General features: G+C 43.3%; 1 pseudogene; it reads left to right on the top strand.

Moving 5' to 3' along the window:
* The first annotated feature begins 18,780 nt into the window (after window positions 1-18,780).
* On the top strand, window positions 18,781-19,670 carry LOC114702374 (annotated as a pseudogene).
* The last annotated feature ends 1,602 nt before the right edge of the window (window positions 19,671-21,272 follow it).

The following is a 21,272-nucleotide window of genomic DNA, read 5'->3' as shown; positions in this document are numbered from 1 at the left end:
CATAATCTTAAAGGACTACCACTGTATATGAGTTCATCAGTGATTGAAGCTTCACTATGCAATATATAACTGCATATCTGTTGCCTTATACCTAGCACATTGTGGTACAGCCACTAATGATATCTGAGTGGACTTATATAACCGGCAAACATCTTCCAAGTTTCAGTGCCTCCAAAACTCAGTAAAAGAATGGAGTGGATATCAGGAAACCTGGGCTCTAATTCCAGCTGTATCACAAGCTTGCTGAGTGATCAGGCCAGTCCCTTCTATCTGGATCTCAATGTATCCCCTTGTGCAATATGAACATTGTGCCAGCTCATCAATGAGGTCATGTCCTTAGATATTTCTTGAAGAACATGAGATACTGTGTCATCATACTGAGGGCATCCCATGAGCCTTACACACCCACAGTGCCTGTGATGCAGATAAATGGCAAAAATCCAGGCACTTGTGGCCACTGCCAATATTGGAGAGAAAGGGGTCTCTCTGGATGTAATGCATGATTTCTACAAAAGTGATGAGACCACTTTCAGTCTTGTCACTTTTGAAATTGCTCTCCTTTTGTCCCAAATTCACACAAAAAGGTCCTCCTGGAGGACTGGATGACAGCCATCAAAGGGACATAGTCTGGACCAGAGATAACATGAAAATGGGAAGGCCCTGAAGAGACCATTTCTCAGCAGACAGCACTCAAAAATTCAGGCGGAAAAATGGAATAATCAACATACCCTTGAAAAGGGACAGAAGGTGAGTGATAATGTTAAGGACTAATCTTCAAATCCCAGGCTGGAGGAAACACATTCCAAAGTGACTGCTTCAGACAGAATAGGGTGGGACCCAAGAAGATCAAGCAAGGACAGCGAAGAGTCTGGAGATAGGAGCCCTCAGCTGCACTAGCTAAGGAAGAAAAATGAACTCAACTTGTAATTATCATTTAGTGGGTTCACATTTCCTAGCTTAGCCTTACATATGGTTGGGGAGACCTTTCTGCTAAGCATGGGCAGGCCCTGGGCCATCTTGGGCAGTGTGTCTCCTCATGTTATTTATGCCTTTCGTGAAAATGAGCAGAGACGACATGTACTCTGTACACTGCCCGGGAGGAGCGCGGGCCCGCTGTAGTCTCCATCTGGACTTGTTGTCCCCAGTGCCCTCCAAAATAGGAAGCTATTGGGCCCAGTGCCCTTTCAAGGTCAGGGTTCCCCCAAGCTGGGAGGGGCGAGGGATGGTTCTTGTTACTGCTCTCACCTAACTCCCAAACAATGCAGAACAGGGCGGTTTGCCTGGCACTTTTGTCTATTTTCCCTGTAATCCTCTCCTCCTGGCCTGTGTGGACCTGGAAAATCACCGCATTTGGCTGGACGCCTGAAGCAGATCTTCACTCCCGCCACAAGTCATGGCACTGAGCAGCCACCAGAGAGTGCACGTGAGCTGCAGTGCCCACCCGGCGCTGTAGTTTGCGCTTGCGCACAAGTCCCCCACCTCCACCTCCTGCACAGGCCGGTGCTGCCAGCAGTTGCTTTCCAGAGAAGTGACGCTGAGTGAGGTCCCAGGAGGAAACAGTGGTTAGATTGAGGGCTTTCAAGCCAAGATCCCTCATCTGGGGTCCAGAGGCTCGATACGAAGCCAAGAGCTGAAACTAAGGCGTGAGGATTGGGAGTACACCCTCCAGGCTGCTCTAAGCCAATTTGGCCCTCAAAGTGGGTTCTTGCTTTCACTTCCAGTCCAAGTCCTCAGCACGCCCATCCCTGCCCTCAGCTGCCCCATTACCAGCCCTCAACCGCCATCAGATCACCCCACCCTGGCCCTTGGCCCTGGACTCCATTTCAACTCTCAACACTCCTTCCTTGAGGCCTTCAACCTCAGTCTGCAACCTCATGAGGCTCATGGAAACCCAAAGCCCTTTATAGACCCACCCATGGTCTTTTGTTCTGAATAAGCAAGTCACCCCAATCTTTTGCCCCCAGAATCCCACCACCCCAGAGACTGCAAATGTTATATAGCTCATGGTCACAGCAAGGAAAAGAGGCTCAGGGACCCAAGGTCAATCATTCAGGAGAAAGCAGGGAAGAGTACATCAGACTCCCATTTATCCTTTAGGAGCCCAAGTGGCTGCCTTGGCTCTTAGAGAAGGCCCACAGTTAAATATGTCTCAAGGTCTGTTGGCAACATCTGCCCCTAAAACAGGGAATTGGAAGATGCTTTTGTTAAACCTCTTCAACAGGGCCCAGAAGGTAGCTGAAAGCAGAATGAAAAGCCTGGAATTTCTGTTCTCATTTCACTTTGTCTCCATCTCCTGCTGGATCTAGTTTAGGCTTGCTAATCATTCAAGGAGTCCTGCTGGATCTAGCTTAGGCTTGCTAATCATTCAAGGAGTCTTGTACCAAATTTGTCTCACCGCCTTTTGAGAATAAAGGCATAAAGGAAGTTATTGTTCAAACTACAGTCACTTTGGATTCCAAAAAAATCAAATCCTTTTAAAACAAAATTTCATCCCCCAGATGAGGATGCATCTTGGAGCAGAAGTAATCACCTTGTAGGGCTGACATTGTTCACCTCAAGTGATATCGGCACTAACAATTTCTTCAGATCACCTTTCAGAACCAGAACTGAGATGATGAGTTAAATGTGGGGGCAATGAGTTGTAATTCCAGGATGGCCAACCAAGTTACATCTTTATGACTGCTTAGTGAGGAGTATCTGTCCCCTCTTGCTCCAGTGCCTCTTCTATTTAAACCTAAAGCTCCTGTCAGTATCTTGAAGATGGACATGGGGGTCACTGGCCCCTTTATCTGTTCCTCTTCCTAACGCTTTAGATAAATTTCCTTTTCTCTTCTTTACCAGTACTCTAATTGGTGTATTAGAATACACTGGGTTTAGCCTTTTGGTACTACTGAAGCCAGGGCCTTTTTCTTAAAGTGCCACTTATTCCCAGCTTACCAAAAAAACAAAACAAAACAAAATGCAAAAATTATTTTAGCTGTTCTCCATCTCCTGGTTTTGATCATTCGACTCCAGGATCCCAGCCTACCCAACCTCTATAATGGGCTAACTTTTTAAAATATTGACTGAAACACTATTTCTTCTAGAAAACTTTGCAGTACCTCTCCTGGAAGCTCTTCCAACACTGCATTCCAGGGGAGCTCACCATTTATTTCTGTTTCTCTGGCCCTCTTCTTCCACCAAAGCAACTAATTGATTTATCCTCAGCATCTAAGGAATGTATGCAAGAAACCCCTTAAATTTGTGAGTTGATCAAACCCACCTTGAGGTGGGGGTGCATGTTTCAATTGTAGTTTTCCAGCTTTCGCTCTTGTAGCTAAAATAAACTGATTCATAGCACAGAGGAGCCTGTTCTTGGTGGCAGAGATGGGAAACCAAGTCTCAGAATGGAAGCCTGTTCTTTTCCAGTTCTTGGCAGAACATTATTGTTTATTGCTTCTGCAGCCTGAAGAATAATTTCCAACATGTTCTTCTTACCTCCGTAGTCCAGAGAGTACTTTCTAACCTATGTTATTCTCTACATTTCCCTCATGGAAAGAACTTTAAACAGACATTTCAAAGCATACACTAGGGTCAGACAGAGGTTGAGAGGCTGAGAATGCCACTTCAGTCAGAGCAGCTACATTTGAATTTTTTATCTTGGTATTAATTTTGGAAAAGAAAAGAAGCCAAGAACTCTGCTTTCTAAAATGTTTTTTGTGGAGGAGGGTGTGGGTGTGGGCCTTGTGTATATGGAAACTCTCTGTACTTTCTGCTCAATTTTGTTGTGAACCTGAAACTTCTCTACAAAATGCAGTTTAATTTTTTAAAAATGTTTTGAAGTCCGTGGAGCCATAGTGCTGTAGATTAGAGCAGCTGAAGAGCTGTGAACAATTATTAGCCACTGATAATTTCTAAAGGCTGTAGCTAGTCCTCAGTGAGGCACATATAGGATTATAACTTCCCAACCTAGAGTGTTTCTTCTTCCTCTCATGTGTGACCTAATTGTGTGATGATGCCCATAGCTTCTTCCCTGATAGCAGGAAGTCTGTTTTTATTGGTTATATAAATGTAGTGAAAAATCTTTATAGAGAAAGTTACACTGTGACTTATTTGAAGATGGAGAGTTCACTATTTTATATATATGTTTTCCTTCTTGTTTTTGTTGTTAATTTTTTGTTGTTATTTTTCTCTTCCCCTTCCTTCCTTCCTTTCTTCCTTTCTTTCTTTTGTTTTTTCTTTCCTCTCTCTCTCTCTCTCTCTCTCTCTCTCTCTCTCTCTCTCTCTCTCTCTCTCTTTCCCTCCCTTCTTTCCTTTCTTTCTTCCCAGTCTGAGTCTGATCTCAAACTCACAATCCCCTGTCTCTGATTACCAATTGCTGGAATTATAAGTCTATGCTATCTCACCCAGATATATTTCTTTTTAAATATTTATTTGAATCTCTGGATTTGCTGATGTGAATCCCCTCGACACCCCCATTCCCCCTCCACCCCATCCCACACCTGTATGCATCCAAAGAAGTCCAAGTCCTAGTCCCTAGTACCTGTGACTATGTTACCTTATCAGGCCCAAGGAACTTTATAACTGAGATTGCAGTAAAAATCTTGAGATGGCCTGAGGTCCCACCCACCCCTACCTAGCTCATAGCTATTGGCAATTGATAGCTGCTGAAGAAACCAAAAGTCAATTTTCTTCAGAGAATTGGCCTCTGGAACATTGCCCTGTCTTTGTAGATGGCCCTACACCCATATACTTATGAGAAGTTGTAATTGGGTTCAGTGGGTTATAAAAAAAAAATTAAAAATGAGTATATGAAGCTAAGAGACCCTGAGAGATTAGAGATGCAGGAACAGGGGTGGGCATAATCAAAGGTATTATATGTGTAAATCTCAAGGAATATTAACAAAAAGTTTAAAAGACTCTTTAGATGGGAATATTACTCTTGAGTATCTATGTGGGCTTGATATTGAGAGAGTCCCTGAAGGTGTCACACAGGGAAGTGAGCCCTGCAAAGAGATAAGAATGAAAACCTGGTGTAGATTGACTTCGTCAACCTGGATCAGACTTCAAGGAGTCTAATAACAGGTGGTTTATTCCCAATATATTTAAGTCCAGTATAATCTGGGGGGGGTGTTTCTGGTGTAATACAATCCCTGTTGTACAAGAAAGCATAATTACATTGAAACTCACTCGGTGTACATGTCATTTCCTCCAAGAATATGGGTTCTAGAGATAGGATACATGTACTAGCTTAAGAGCCTAAGAGTCTGTCCTGGTCTCTGTCATACAGATAGCTTAGAGGTCATTTGAGCTGTTAACCACCCCTGGTCCTGGTTGTGGGAGTTTGGGGCAGCCTCTGGCTATCTGGGTCATTTAGATTACTAGCCATTTCTGTCTTGGTTGTAAGAGCTTGATATGACCTGGCCCAACAGGTTACACAGATCACCAAGGAGTTAATCACCTCCAATTATCAGTTTTCTGGATGGGAGAACAGGTTTTTCATCTTTACCATTGGAAAGACAATTTTGTATGCTCAACATTCCTGGTTTTTCTGGAGATCTGTAGGTACAAGGACCTTCATGCTATGCTCCCAATTGATGTAATTAAAAGGCCCTGTCTTAGTGAAGGTTTCTATTGCTGTGACAAAACACCATGACCAAAAAGAAAGTTGAGGAGGAAGGGGTTTATTAGGCTTACACTTCAGCATTGCTGTTCTTCACTGAAGGAAGTCAGGACAGGAACTCGAGCAGGGCAGGATTCTGGAGTGCAGGAGCTGATTCAGAGGCCATGGAGGAGTGCTGCTTACTGGCTTGTTTCCCCTGACTCACTCAGCCTACCTTCTTATAGAACCCAGGACCACCTGCCCAGGGATGGCACCACCTACCATGGGCTGAACACTCCCTCAATGTTTTCTAAATGAGAAAATACCTTATAGCTGGATCTCATTGAGGCATTTCCTGAACTGAGGCTCCTTCCTCTCTGATGACTCTAGCTTGTGTCAAGTTGATACACAAAACGAACCAGTACAAGCCCCTTAAAAAAATGAGGACACAGCTTTAGAGTAGGGACAGGAACTTGCAGATAGTACAGTAATTCTCTGTGAACTAGACACAGACACTAGCTTTAAAGAAGGAGCAACAAGCCAAGTAATGAAAGACTTTCTATGCTTGACTAATTTTATTCAACAGAATGTGCTCCATTTCCATCCATGTTGCTATAACATTTACAGGTTGTAATTCTTTCATGCACTGTATATATCCACCTCACTTTATCTATTCATCTGTTTACACATCTAGGTTGACTCTATATCTTGGCTATTGTTAATAATGCTGTAATAAACAAGATGTGCAGATTGTTAATATTCTTAACTGTCTCTTAGAAGCCAATGTTAGTATTCTGACCCGCCCCTTGGCACCGCCCTGCATCCTGATGTAAAAACCTCATTTTAAGGGTCACCTGCCAGCCTGCAGCTACATCTGCCTAGCATGCCAGCATGTTTCCCTGCACACACAGGATACCCTCAGGGTCCTCCATGCAATATATCATAACACAGATGCCTGTCTGATTCACAAATTTAATATCTTTTGGATAATAACCCAATAGTAGGGTGACTGTATCTAATGGTAGTTCTATTTCTAATTTTTAAAAGGAAATTCCATGTGTTCTCCATAATAACTATATTTATTCACACTCCCATTAGTGGTGCATAAATGTTCTCCTTTTTCCTGAGTAGCCATTCTTGTTTCATTTGCCAATCTGAAAGTTTCCAAAATGGCATTCATCTTTATATTCCTATTTCCTCCAGATCCTTGTATGAATAATGCCATCATCTATATTTCCAAGGCACTTTACACTGCCCACAGCACGTATTTGTCTATCATCCACTTTGAGTATTACCACTTGTGGGCCAGGCAAGACTGGTGGTAATATTAACAGATTTGATTTTATAAGAGTCACACTCAGATTTCACTGACACCCTCCTTTCCCCAGTATTCCACATTTTGTCTATGAAGTGAATAGACACACTAAAGAAAAATAAAGAAAAACTGAGGCGCCCTTGGCCTCCTATTAATGATTGTAAGACTGGGATCTAGGACCTTAGAGTCATCTATAGACCTCTTTGGTCCATTCCTCTCTTTCCATTCTGAAATGAGAAAATGTTTGCCTGTCTAGGCGGGGCCAGGAAACTCCACGACAGTGATCTGTATCTTCCTCCTTAACAATTTGGTAAATGTGCCATAGAACTGACAGGAGAGAAGTGAACCCTCCATTCCAGTGGCAGAAGGTGAGTGAGACTGACTGCTCACTAGTCTAATCCCTTTCCTCTTGCACTCTGATCTCCACAAGGGGTGGTCAGTCAGGACCTGGCCAGAAGACAGGGCAGAAAAGAATGACACTGTCAGTGTTCTCCCTGAGAGACAGTATCTACCATGCCTACAGGCAGAGACTATTCAAGTCACGTGTCCCCACTTAACAGTGGTATAAGCTTGGCAAGTCAGATTCCTTGGGCACAATCCTACTTTTCCATCTGCAGAATGTGGGCAATAACACCAAGCCTGCAAAATCGTTGTGTAGATAAAAATAATATATGTGAAGTACATGGAAAATAATTAAGAGTTCGAATGGTAGCTATAATTAGTTATATTCAAGAAAACAGAGAGGGGGAGTGGATTTCTTAAAACTGGACAGCTGGTACACGGCAGGCGGGTGGAACTAAGATTAAAGATTCATCCAAAGGTCTTTCTCCTCACTAGAGAACCAAGTCCCCTGCCAGGAGAGGACCTCCAGGCAAGCCCCCTCCAACACTTAAACAGAAGAGAGACCTCAGTGCTGCTCCTTGGCCTGCCCCCTACTCGCCTGCGCCAGGGTCAAGTGTAACCTTAGGGTGCAGAGTTCATGTACAACTGTAAAGGCGCTGAGTAAATCTGGGACCTCCTTCTTGCCCTCCGCTGTGGTGACTCCTGCATGGGCACAGAGGGCAATGTTGTGGTGGGCGCTCCAGCTTTGTGGAGAAGCTCTCGGTGTGATTCCTGCAGTGTGTGCGTTGCAAACTAGAGCCCGATCTTAGGGAGCCCATAGGGCAGAGCTGGGCACAAACACAGGGTCACAGCCATTGCTTTACAAGTGGGTACATAAGGAAGAGGTCTCCGTGCTGCTCTGGCCCACAGCCCACAGGGTTCACACAGAGCCAAGGCTGCCAGCGCCTGGCCAAGGCTGACACTGGTTATGAACAATGTTTGGAGCTGTCTAGTAGTCCTAGTGTCTTCTACAGAAGCTCTGGAGAGATGGTCAGGGCTTCCCAGGACACTGCTCAGCAGCCTGCTGCATCCTTCAGTGCAGGAAGACACCAGCTTCCTTTCGCCATTTGTCATCTCTAGGCTTCTCAGCCCTTGCTGGGATCCGGTGTTGACTGTGGGAGGAACCAGGAAATCAGGAAACAGACAGTGGTGTTTTTTTTGCAAAAGAAAACCACAGGCATACCTACATGCTTGGTTAGGAGTGCGCTTTCTAATGGCTGCACCTGCTTTCAGAACATGTGTTCTAACAGGGAGCACAGGACAGACTCTTACACAGCTCTGCCCACTCCACCCCCATCCACCTCCACTGTGACTAGGGCTCTAGGTCTCTGGAGCTTTGCCTTTACTGGTGCTTTTAGCCAGTCGCCTCCTTATCCCTGTGTAGCCTTCAGGGCTGGTAACTAAACTACTTATTTCTGGATAGAAGAAGCAAAAGGACAGAAAAGGCCTGGGGTTCCATGGCAGTTCACCTAGTTAGTCTCTAAGACCCAAAACTTTCTCTTTCTGTCTTCATGGCAATTTTTCAACCTCCAAGGTTCCTGGGAAGGAAAGTCCTCTATGTCTTTAGCCAGCCAGCCCTGCTGTGTAGTAGAGTGGTTGCCAGTGAAGCAGGTTTTATTGAGGGTAGAAATTGTGCAGTGGCTGTTTCATCCAAGTTGAAATGAAAGTTAGGCTCTCATATGGGAGACTGGTCATCAGTAATCCTGGATAGCAGCAAACTCTTCAAACCTGTGAGAAAGCATCTTTCTAGCAATAGAGACTCATAGTTCCTGTTCAAAGGAGATTCCAAGTGATTCTGTGAGGCACAGGAAGTTTTGAAAGCTACTATTCTAGAAAAGCCCTTGTGTAGACTAGAGGTAGGTCCTGCATCCACCAGGCTGCTGGCACACTGCTTCACAGGCCTAGGAAAGCAAGAAATGAACTGAAAGGCTGGAAGGCTAGGAGCAATGTTATATATAGGTCACATGTTGGTTTGAATAAGAATGAGCCCATAGGCTCATATATTTGAATGCTTGTCACCAGGTAGTGGAACTGTTTGAGAAGGATTAGAAGGATTAGGATGTGTGGCCTTACTGGAGGAAGTATGGCCTTTCTGGAGTAGATATGGCTATAGCTAGAGTTTTCCTGCCTGGCCCACAGTCAGAACAAATCTTTGTCACCTGCCAGTACCACAGCCCCTCAGATCTAAGCAAGTAAACACAGAGACTTATTTTGCTTACGAAATGTATGGCCGTGGCAGGCTTCTTGCTAACTGTTCTTATATCTTAAATTAATCCATTTCCATAAATCTACACCTTGCCTCGTGGCTTACCGGTACTTTACATCTTCCTTGTCCTGGTGGCGGCTCCAGGCAGTGACTCCTGCCTTCCTGTTCTTTTATTTCTCCTCTCTGTTAGTCCCGCCTATATTTCCTACCTAGCCATGGCCAATCAGATTTTATTTATTGACCAATCAGAGCAACTTGACATACAGACCATCCCCCAGCACAGCCATGTGCAGATCATCTCAGACACCTGCACTCAGGCCCGTGGTCCTAATCATCCTCTATGTGGACCTGCTGGGTAAAGCCACGAGGAAACCAGGAACGGGCTCCCACAGCACATACAGAACATCCCACAGCATATGGCCTTGTTGAAGGAAGTATCACTGGAAGTGGACTTTGGGGTTTCAAAAGCCCATGTCAGGCCCAGGATCTCTCTCTCAGGCTGTGGATCAGGATATATCTCTCAGCTATGCTATCATGATAATGGATTAAACCTCTGAAACTGTTACAAGTCCCCAGTTAAATTCTTTCTATTATAAGAGTTGCCTTGGTCAGAGTGTCTCTTCACAGTAAATAAGACAGGTTTCCTCTTCAGTTCCTATTAAATTTACACTCATGCAAAGCTTTAGGATTCCATAAAATATCAGAAAGTAATGAGGACTTTTAGGATTCCATGAAATGCTGCATTTGTGTAACCACTCAGGTCCTAACACTAAGAGTATCTGCCAAAGACCTCAGCTTACTAACGATGACCAGCATGCTCTTTGACTCTTTCAAATAGAAAAAAAAACAAAACATATACAACCAACTTATCTCCTGAAAGGGAACATCATGTTCAGTGCTGCCTTAGTCACTGTTCTGTTGCCATAAAGAGACACCATGATGAAAGCAACTCTTAGCAAAGAAAGCATTTAGTTGGGGGCTTGCTTACAGTTGCAGAGGTTTAGTCCATTTTTATCATGGCAGGGAGCATGGCTGCTTGCATGATGCTGAACCAATAGCTGAGAGCTACATCCTGATCCATAGGCAGAGAAAGAAAGAGAGAGAGAAGGAAGGCGAGAGGGAAGGAGGGGGAGGGGAGGGAGGGGAGAGAGAAGAGATAGAGAAGGGGAGGAGAGGAGATTGAGCATAACACTGGGACTGGCATGGGCTTTTGAAACTTCAAAGTCCACTTCTAGTAACACACTTCCTCCAACAAGGCCACACCTATTCTAATAAGGCCACACCTCCTAATCCTTGTAGTCCTTTCAAGCAGTTCCACTGCCTGGTGACCAAGCATTCAAGTATATGAGCTTATGGGGGCCATTCTCATTCAAACTACCACAAGTACCTAAGGTGGTGAGTGGTACAGATAGATCCTGCTCCTTGCCTGGTCTCAGCTGACAGTAGGCTCATTTTTCTGGGTTTCAGGGAGGCTTCATTTTTCTTCACTGACTCCAGTGAGTGGTTAGGAATAAATATAGGATAACATGAACATATGCTGCCCAAGGAGCCATGGGAGAAACATGCTGAGGAGTTGATAGAGTATTTTTCTTCTTGTTTAATAAGGCACAGGAAAGAAAGTTCCTTTGCTGTCTCTCAATGTCTTTGACTAAACTTCCTGCAGTCTTTTTTTTTCTTTCTTTCTTTTTTGCTTTTTTTTTTTTTTTTTTTTGCTTTTTGTTTATTTGTTTGTTTTTCAAGACAGAGTTTCTCTGTGTAACAGCCCTTGCTGTCCTGGAACTAACTCTGTAGACACAGTAGGCCTTAAACTCACAGAGATCCACCTACCTTTGTATCCCAAGTATTGGGATTAATGGCATGCATCACCACTGCCCAGCTTCCTGCAGTCTTCTACAATCATGAAAGATATAGGCTAGATAGACAAGCATAACATTGAGGTGATCAGAGAGAAAGTTAGGAAACACATGAGGGTCTTGTGACATTATTGAGCCACAAGATTCAATGACTTCCTAGGATCTGTCTTGCCACCTGAGATAAAACATTTTTCATATTTAGACCACTTGTAGTTGGGTTTTCTGCTAATTGAAGATCAAAATATCCAATTAGATTCACTCAGTGAGAGTGGACTCTCACTGGAATATGCAAGCAGAAAGAGAAGTCTGCCTGAGAAAAAAGGGATCAGGAGATTTGGAGTTCCTGGCAACTTTCCACACTGGGTCATCTTGTCGCTACCTCTTGGAAGTTCCTTGTTCTGAGCCTTGTTAATTACTTAGCATCACTGTGATGAAAATAACTGGAGAGAACAACTTAAACAAGGTGAAATTTATTTTACTTATGGTTTCAGATGAGTTGGTCTACAGTTGGTTGGTCCCATGCTTGGGAAGGACATCATGGCAGTAAAAGCATGTGGTATAGGAAGCTTCCTCGTGTCATGCAGGAAGCAGAGCAGCAGAGAGAAACTGAGCCAGAAATGGCCTTTGAAGGCCCACCTCCAGCTGGTCTCCACTTCGTGTAATTTCTAGAACCTCCCAAAACAGCATCATAGGCTACAGAAAAGCATTTAACATAGGAGCCTGTGGAGAACTTTTCACATTCAAACCTTAGTAGTGCTTCATCACTAAAACTGGCTTAGTTACTCTACTTTTATGTCTGCTGTTCTCTCTTTCACCAACTGGTTGGTTCTTTCTACAACTTCCAATTCAGATTTCCAAGAAAGAGAACTCATTAGTCAGTTTGCTTCTAATAAGTGAATTTTTCATACCAGCCCACCTCATACAACCTGCTTGTTCTAGGGACTAATTGTCTTTGAATCAGGATGTTGGATATGGTACATGGCCAACCCTACTCGGCCTCTGAAGACATGGTCTGAGAAGGCTCTGTTAGAAGGAAAGAATGCTGTCAGCAGATACAAAAGACAGACCCAATAGCAGAACCTTCATAGGGGAGCAATAAAAGAGCCAAGCTAAACCAAGCTCTCTGAGATGTAAATACATTGCACACCCAAGAGTGAGATGCCCAGCCAGAGCCTTTGCACATAGCCTCAGAAAATATCCCCAACTTAGGTCCACCCACCCATGTGCCCACACAGGAAGCAAACTGGTATTGTCCAAAATATGCATACTACAGATGATTTTTCCACATGTGTGCCATGTGAAATGCTTTAAGAATTGTTTTAGTCATTATGAAACCTTTAGCATTGTGTCAGGATGTGTAAGTAGAGTCTCAGAACTGGAACTGGGGGCAGAATACAATCAACAGCTACAGCATAATGTTTCCTAAAATAAAGTTCTAAGAGAGCATATGGGAAAGCTAGGCATAGTGGCTCAAATCCTGCACTTGGGAGGTCGAGGAAGGAGGATTGATGGGAGTGCTGTGAAAGACAGATTTAGAATTCTTGGATCTAAAGTTGGGAATGAACTATTAAACAGCTGAGAGCCCCAGTTAGTCCAATATGGACATTTGCAGTGATGCTCAGGGAGCAAGCCATAAATTATGTTGGAGAGATATTAGACAGGTCTCACAATAATGGTACCCAGCCCTTGGTGTGACCTAAGACAGTGGGGTGTAATGGAACCTGTGTTTCTTTGAGTAGCGTTTTCTGGAAAACAGAGTGCTCAGATGTTGTCTGCTGTGGATATCACTCTATATAAATAAAACAATGATGGCCAGTGACCAGGCAGGAAGTATAGGCGGTACAAGGAGAGAGGAGAATTGGGGAAATAGGAAGGAGGGAGACACTACAGCCACCGCCAGGACAAGCAGCATGTAAAGACACCAGTAAGCCACAAGCCATGTGGCAAGGTATAGATGTATAGAAATGGGTTAATTTAAGATATAAGAACAGTTAGCAAGAAGCCTGCCATGGCCATACAGTTTATTTATAAGTAATATAAGCATCTGAGTGATTATTTTATACATGGATTGTGGGACTGCGGGGCTTGGTGGAACCTGGAGAGAAGCCCTCCAGCAACAGTTGTCATTCATATGATACATAACTCCCAGAACTCAGTATGAGTTCTATTTTTTGCATTATGTTATTTAAATGGCATTGTTCACCTTAAGATATGAAGATTAGGGGCTCGGAAGATATCTGGCTCAGTCAGTAAAGTACTTACTCCATAAACCTGGAGACATGGGTTTGATCCCCAGCATTTATGTTAAACTCAGGTACAATGGCTCCCCTGCAATCCTAGTGCTGAGATAGGCAGACCCCTGAGGTTTACTGGCCAGCCAGCCTGACCGTGTCTCAAAAATTAAGGTAAAGAGAAATTAAGGAAGAGACCCATTATTGGCTTCTGGCCTCCACATGCACCTACACATATGTACGTACACACACACACACACACACACACACACACACACACACACACACCTAAAAAACACAAAAGATAGAAAGGTTATTTGCATGACCCTACCCTAGTCATTCTCCTTTTAAAAGCAAAATATTCCTTCTGGTTACAGAAAGGGAGCTCAGGGACTTGAAACATGAGGAATTGAGGTCCCATCCTCAAAGATGGAGGAGCACATACCAAGAAATAGGGTAGCTTAAAGGACCTAATAGCCGCCTTCAACTGACAACCAGCAAGGAAATGAGGATCTCAGTCCTACAACCACAACAAACTGAATTCTGCTGACAAGAATGAGTTAGAAGATGGTTCATCCCTAGCACTTCAAGGGAAGAGTCAACCAGGTCAACATCCTGTTTTCAGCTTTAATATTTGGAGCAGGGAACAGAGACACATTCTTCTAGATTAAAAATCTGTCTAGCCTACAGAGCTTTGAACAAAAAATAAAATAAAGTAAATGTTCTTTTTAGTCTGTTACACCTGTGGTGGTTTCTTAGGCAGCACTGGGAGACAAGTGCACAGTCCAGATTGAGGATTAGAAATCCATGTATTTTCATCTTCCCACATTGTTCTCTCCAGATATTTGTTTCTTCTTATTTTCCATTAGTTTATTTATAAATATTTTAAATCAAAATATGATTACTAGAAGCCATAAATAATTTGACTATACATTAATGTTGATAAAACATAAGAAAAATGGCTGGGCATGATGGTATATGCTTTTAATGTCTGAGTTTAGGAGTCTGAGGCAGAGGGGTCATGAAATCCAAGGCATGTCTGGGCTACATAATGAGATTTTATCTTAACAAGAACAATACAACACGTGCGCGCGTGCGCGTGCGCACACACACACACACACACACACATACACACATACACACACACACGTAAAAATTAAAACCCTGTAGCTTAGTTTGTATAACTATGGAAATCACTTTCTTACACCTTAGTTCTTCATCTACAAATAGAAATGATAATGCTTATTTAGTGCACTTAAGTCAAACTCAGGTCAGACAATAAATTCAATGTTCTTTCTGAAATCCATGGTAGATAAAAATGCTAGTTACATCCCTCCCCTGCCCCCCCCCCAGAATAACTAACAGGTCACTTAGGGCAACCAGATAGGTCCACAGCAGTAAAATTCCCTACTTGAGCATCTAGACTCCTGCAGAGAGGAAAAGTACCTTTCAGAGAAATTATCTGAGACAAGCTGCAAGGGCTATATGTTCTGTTCAGTCCACTTTCAGTCTCTAGGTGAAAAGGGCAGATGAAGAAACATGATAGACTAATTCTCAACATCACCAAGAACAAAATGTAAAAGTCAAACAAATAAAAACAATATCATCTCCCAAATGATCAAGTAAATTGCTTAGAATATAAAAGGAAAAAGAAAGCTACAACACAATGTGTTGTGTAAAAGGGACATTAAATAGAATGAATGAGTTCAGTGGAGAAGCAGAAGTCCTGGAGATGTTATCCTTGGCTGCATATGGAATATGCTTGTGCTTAAACAATGGTGTGTGAGAGGTCTTAAACAGAAGAGAATATTGGAAAGACAGGCTGCAGGCATGGTAGAGCCTGAATTTGGAAATTGAATCTATGAAAAAGAAAACAGACAAGAGATGAGTGATAAGCACACCCATGAAGGACAAAAGGACAGATTGGTTCTTCCAAGTCCTAACATCATCCAGATTAAAGAATATTCATTATAGATCACATTATAGTGTAGCAGGAATCTTAAAGATTCTTATTAATAAAATCAAACCTGAAGCCAGGTATTGGGGTGAATGCTAGAAGGTCAGAGAAGCAGAATAAGCCACAGCTTCCTCACCTTGCCAATTCCTCAGGTGGTCCTGTTTCCTCAGACTGGATGCCTCTCAGCTGAACTGTGCTGCTCAAAAGCCTAAAAGCTTAACCAGGACAAAAGCATCTAGTTTCTGGTCCTCACATGTTATATACCTTTCTGCTTTCTGCCATCACTCCCTGGGATTAAAGGCTCACTTTCTGGGATTAAAGGCATGCACTACCATTGCTATACAGGGAAAGATTTTGGAAGAGAGTTGGGAAAGGAATATCAGCATGATAATATTTGCCCCACCACCACCACACACACACAAAAAAAATACATTTTGTTTCCTGCCTGTTACATTGTTCACAATGAAGATACATGTTAGAATATAAACCCAAGTAATGAAATATATACACACAATAAAATAGAAAATGAATATATATAAAAAAGCAATGATGAGCTTTCACAAGAACACAACATTCTCTATACAAAACTAAGAACCAACTTCAGCAAGCAAAACCACATGATCACATACCTCCAGCAAGACCCTTGGTTAGAGTTTTAAGTTAGAGTCTGCCATATGTTACTGGTGAGGGCCAGGCATATTCTCAGTATCTTTATCTGTAAAACTGAGATTGTAAACACTCCATATGACTTTAGAAAGGTTAGATGTAATGTCACATTAGAAATGGCTGATGTATATGTTCAGTGCTCAAATTGGTAACTATTTTTAATTGTTATTTCCTCCTAAGCCAATAAAGAAAGAGAGCTAACCTTTCAAAAATATTTCCATCTTTAACGACTTGTGTTTCCATTCTTCTATAATTTGAGGATCCTCAAAAAAACTGAACATAGCTGAGTGTAGTAACACATACCAACTACTTGAGAGGACAGAAAACAGGAATGCTTGAACCTAGGAGTTCCAGACCAGCCTGAACATAAGAAGACACATCTGAAGAAAAAAAAAACACATAGAAACATTACACAATCCAGCAATTCTACTCTGAGGTAGATGCCTAAAAACATTTAAGCAGGATTAGCATTACATCAATGCTCATTACAGCATTACTTATAACAGCAAAAAGATTGAGGGAAAACCCATGTCCATTTACTGGTGAATGGTTATACAAAGTATACCACATATATTTATATATATATATAAAATGGAAGATGATTCAGTCATACAAAGAGCGAAATTCAGATATATTCTACAGTATAAATGAATCCTGACATTATATTAGGTAGAGTACAGCATATTGAAAGGGACAAATGGCATATGATGTCATTATATAAAATATCTAGATTAGGCAAATTCATACAGAGAGAACATAAAGGCAGCCATTGGCATCAGAGAGATGAGGGAAATAAGAAGACACTGCTCAAAGGGATAACAACACTGTGTTTAGGATAATGGAAGAGTTTTGAAAATAGATGACAGTGATGGTTGCATAACAATTAAAATGTTTTAAATGGCCTACTCTAAAGTGCTAAGATTATTTTCCCTACAAAACTACCTATAACTCCATCTTTCAAACACTAGATAAGGAACATCCATATCAGAGAAATAAACCCATGTGTAAGACTTTTTAGTCACTTTGCCTGGGTTCAAATCTTCACTCTGCCATTCTTGTGCTCTCTGGAAGGTGCTCAAGTTTCTGAGCTTTAGTTCCCTCCTCTGTGGAATGGAGATAATAATCACAGTTGTGAAAGGATGTCATTAGGAAGCCATAAAAGGCTATGATAGGTCAGTTAGTACCTTGGGGAGCACTGCTAACAAAGTAGTAGAAGACAGAATCTGAGACAGAGGTCTGCCTTGCTGACTCTGAAGCAAAGTCTGAATTCCCAAGATGCTCTCAAATTGAAGTATAAGCCGAGTTCTTACAGGTAGTTGAAAGCAACTAAGCAGTCATTGAAGTTAGGCTTCAGGCTCACTTTATTCTTCACACTTCAGGGAAAGAGATCTTTCTAGTCCTTCATGAGACACACCATATGGCCTTGAATAAAACTCACACACATCATGATCCAGCCTTCCTGTCTGCCTTTACTCCCAACTCTCTCTGTATCTTCTTATTTACCTCAATGTTGAGTTGTTCCCAACTCCTCCTGAAAAGTTTCTGTCATGCTGCTAGGCTGGTTCTTCCCCAGTGTTCCCAGTCAACAATTGGTCATCATCTCTTCTAGGAAAGTTTCTTGGTCACTGATGTTTAGGTGGAAGCCCTGCCTGTGCCATATACCCAAGGAGTCTGGGATGATTAGGTGGAAGCCCCACCTCCCCCTCTCTCCTCCCAGACCCCACCACGCCTAAGAAGGAGTCAGCCCCTCCCGGGGTTGTCAAGACCTTGCCTACAGGTTACTTAAGACCTGGTCTGTTGTTGTTTGTTTTTTTTGGCTCTTTTTAGGTGGTTCACGACCCAGCTCCCAAATAAATTCACACTTGGAAGCTTATTATTACTTATGAATGCCTGGCCTTAGCTTGACTTCCTTCTTGCCAGCTTTCCTTATCTTAAATTATCCTTTCTGGCTTTTACCATTCTCTTACTTCTGTAAATCTTACTCTTACTCCATGGCTTGCTGTGTAGCTGGGTGGCTGGACCCTGGAGTCCTCCTCCTTCTCTGGCTGCTAGCTAGCTCTCTCCCAGTTTCCTTCTTCTCTATATACTCTGGGCCTGCCAGTCCTGCCGATCTTTTCTCCTGCCTTGCTATTGGCCAATTCTTTATTAGACCATCAAGTGTTTTAGACAAGCACAGAAAAACAGTTTCACAGAGTTAAATGCAACATAAACAAAAGTAACACACCTTAAAATAATAATTCCACAACACTGGTTAACATACCTGCTGTGTGCTCTCATGCTCTCTTGACCCGGCATACACACACACACACACACACACACACACACACATACACACACACACTCACACACACACATGATCCAGAGACTCCCAGAACCTTTATTTACTGCCTCATCTACTGGCACTCAGGAAAGGACCAAAATGTGACCTTGATCGAAAAAGATTGCAGCCAATGAAAACACTAAAGCCTGCAAACTAAAGCCAGTAAGACAGCCAAGGAAGTGACATCAAGAGAACTGCGGCACCTGGTTGGATAAACTCGGAGAGGACCAAAGTGAACTGCTTTCCTGATGCGAAGGACAGGAAGCGGAGATGTCAGAACGGAAAGTTCTAAACAAATGCTACCCACCTGACTTTGACCTGTCAAAGATCCCAAAACTCAAGCTACCCAAGGATCAGCAGTACGTGGCTAGGCTGATGGCCCCCCTTCAACTTGAGGTGTAAGACATGTGGAGAATACATCTACAAGGGGAAGAAGTTCAACGCATGCAAGGAAACAGTCCAGAATGAAGCCTACCTGGGCCTGCCTATCTTCCACTTCTATATCAAGTGCACGAGGTGCTTGACCGAGATCACCTTCAAGACAAACCCAGAGAACACAGACTACACCATGGAGCATGGGGCCACATGCAACTTCCAGGCCAAGGAGCTCCTGGAGGAGGAGGAAAAGCGTGTGCAGGAGTGGGTGAGCTTGAGGAGCTGAACCAAACCCATGCAGGTTCTAGAGAACCGTGCAAAGGACTCGAAGCTAGAGATGGAGGTGCTGGAAAACCTGCAGGAGCTGAAGGACCTGAACCAGCAGCAGGCACACTTGGACTCTGAGGCCATGCTGCTGCAGCACCGCCTGTCGCAGGAGCTGCAGTGACAGCAGCAGGAGGAAGACAAGCGCGAGCCTGCAACCGAAAACAAAGCTTCCCCTTCCCGATCACAGGCAACATCAAGACCCAACCCCACAGTCATCCTGGACAAGGTGCTGAAGGCCAAGAGGAAGGCAGAGGCAGTGGGCAGCAGGGCACAGCTGGCAGGCTTGGTTGTGCCAAAGGTGAAGGCAGAAGCTAACAGGGGCTCAGAGCAGGTCTGGATGCCCACCGTAGATACCCCACCCCTAGCAAGAAGGCAGCCAACTTTGCACCCCAGACACCTGGGCCTCCTCCCTGAGCCAACTGGGTGCACATGGGGACAGCAAGGACAGTGACAGCTGAGCCCCCACAGTGGCATCACAGACCCAAGAAGCCAGAGATGTTAATGTGGCACAAGTATGCTTAGTTTTGATTGAAGCTCTACTACAGTATCAAAATAAAACTTTTTAATCATGGATAATGGGCTCAGTAAAGAAACCAAAATAGCCATTTTGGGGGTAAAAACAGAACAAGTTTGTATCAAACTGCTAAGTTGTCTCCTGAGAAGGCAAGGAAAAGCAACAGGGGAAAGATCCCCAGGACCAAAATGGGAACAGGAGCAAAGGGGGCTTGTGAGTTGGAGTGTGACTTGTGAGGAGGAACTGAGGGATCCCAGAGGACAGCATTGCCCTTGACAAGCCTTAGGGGCCTCTGCCCAAATGCCCAACCCTGGAAAAGGACCCTTTCAGGGGACCAGAAACTCCATTATAGAATATACATCTTATTCATCAAATACCTTATCAAACATATGTTGCCACTTACCTAAATTTTCTAGAAACTTGGTGTTGAACATTGGCAAAGATGTAAGTGCTTAACCATGACTGAGTTAGCTGTTTCTCTAATGACCTTTCATAATGCTTTTCCCCTTTATCCCTGTTCTTGTGTCTCTTATAAGGCTGTCCCTAACTTGCATTATTAACCACCTTCATGTTCACAATATAGTACCTGCAGTGATTGACTCAGAAACACAGACTGATTGCACAGCTGAATGAGCTTGAGTAGGCAAAAGAATAGATGGATGGATGACCTACCACAGTTCAACACATTGAAGCTAATTGTGAAAGGTGTATCAGATCCTATCATGCTTTTTAAATCCCGTTCAGATCTTTATCATATGGTTAAAGATCCCTTGACATTTGTCAGTATTAATGAGAAATAGTAATTGGTGGCACAGGTCTCACACAAAGGAAGTAGGGAGACTGTTTATTAGAACCACTGCTGCTCCCAAGTATCCACTTTATGATGTCTACAATTGTCCCCATACCACCCTTAAACCAGCATGGTTGTTGTTTCTCCTCCTCCTCCTCCTCCTCCTCCTCCTCCTCCTCCTCCTCCTCCTCCTCTTCCCCTTCTCCTCCTCCTCCTCCTCTTTCCCCTTCTCCTCCTTCTTCTCATTCTTCTTCAGACAAGGTTTCTTTTTGTAGTTCTGGCTATCCTGCTAATTTTCTCTATATTATTCCAGTTTTAGTATATGTGCTGCCAAAACAAGCACAATGTTTTTGTTTCTTTGGTTGGTTTTGGTTTTGGTTTTTTTCTTTTGTTTTTTTGAGACAGGATTTCTCCATGTAGCTTTGGCTGTCCTAGAACTCTATCTGTAGACAAGGCTGGACCCGAACTGACAGAGATCTGCCTGCCTCTGCCTGCCGAATGCTTATATTAAAGGCATGCACCACCACTGGGTCACACTTGCTATGCTGGAACTCAATCTGTAGGCCAGGTTGGCCTTGAACTCACAGAGATCTGCCTGCTTCTGCCTATGGAATGCTGGAATTAAAAGCGTGCTACCACTGCTCAGCTACAAGCATGGTTCTTAACTTTCCTGCTGTTGTTGATAGTGGTACAGCCTGAATGATTTAAACTTAGAGCTCCTGTCATTACTGGCTTCACCAGTGCTCCTGTATCACA

The sequence above is a fragment of the Peromyscus leucopus genome, chromosome 15 (assembly GCF_004664715.2).
Source record: "Peromyscus leucopus breed LL Stock chromosome 15, UCI_PerLeu_2.1, whole genome shotgun sequence".
In the NCBI taxonomy this organism is placed as follows: Eukaryota; Metazoa; Chordata; class Mammalia; order Rodentia; family Cricetidae; genus Peromyscus; species Peromyscus leucopus.
This window is presented reverse-complemented; position numbering and strand designations above follow the sequence as displayed.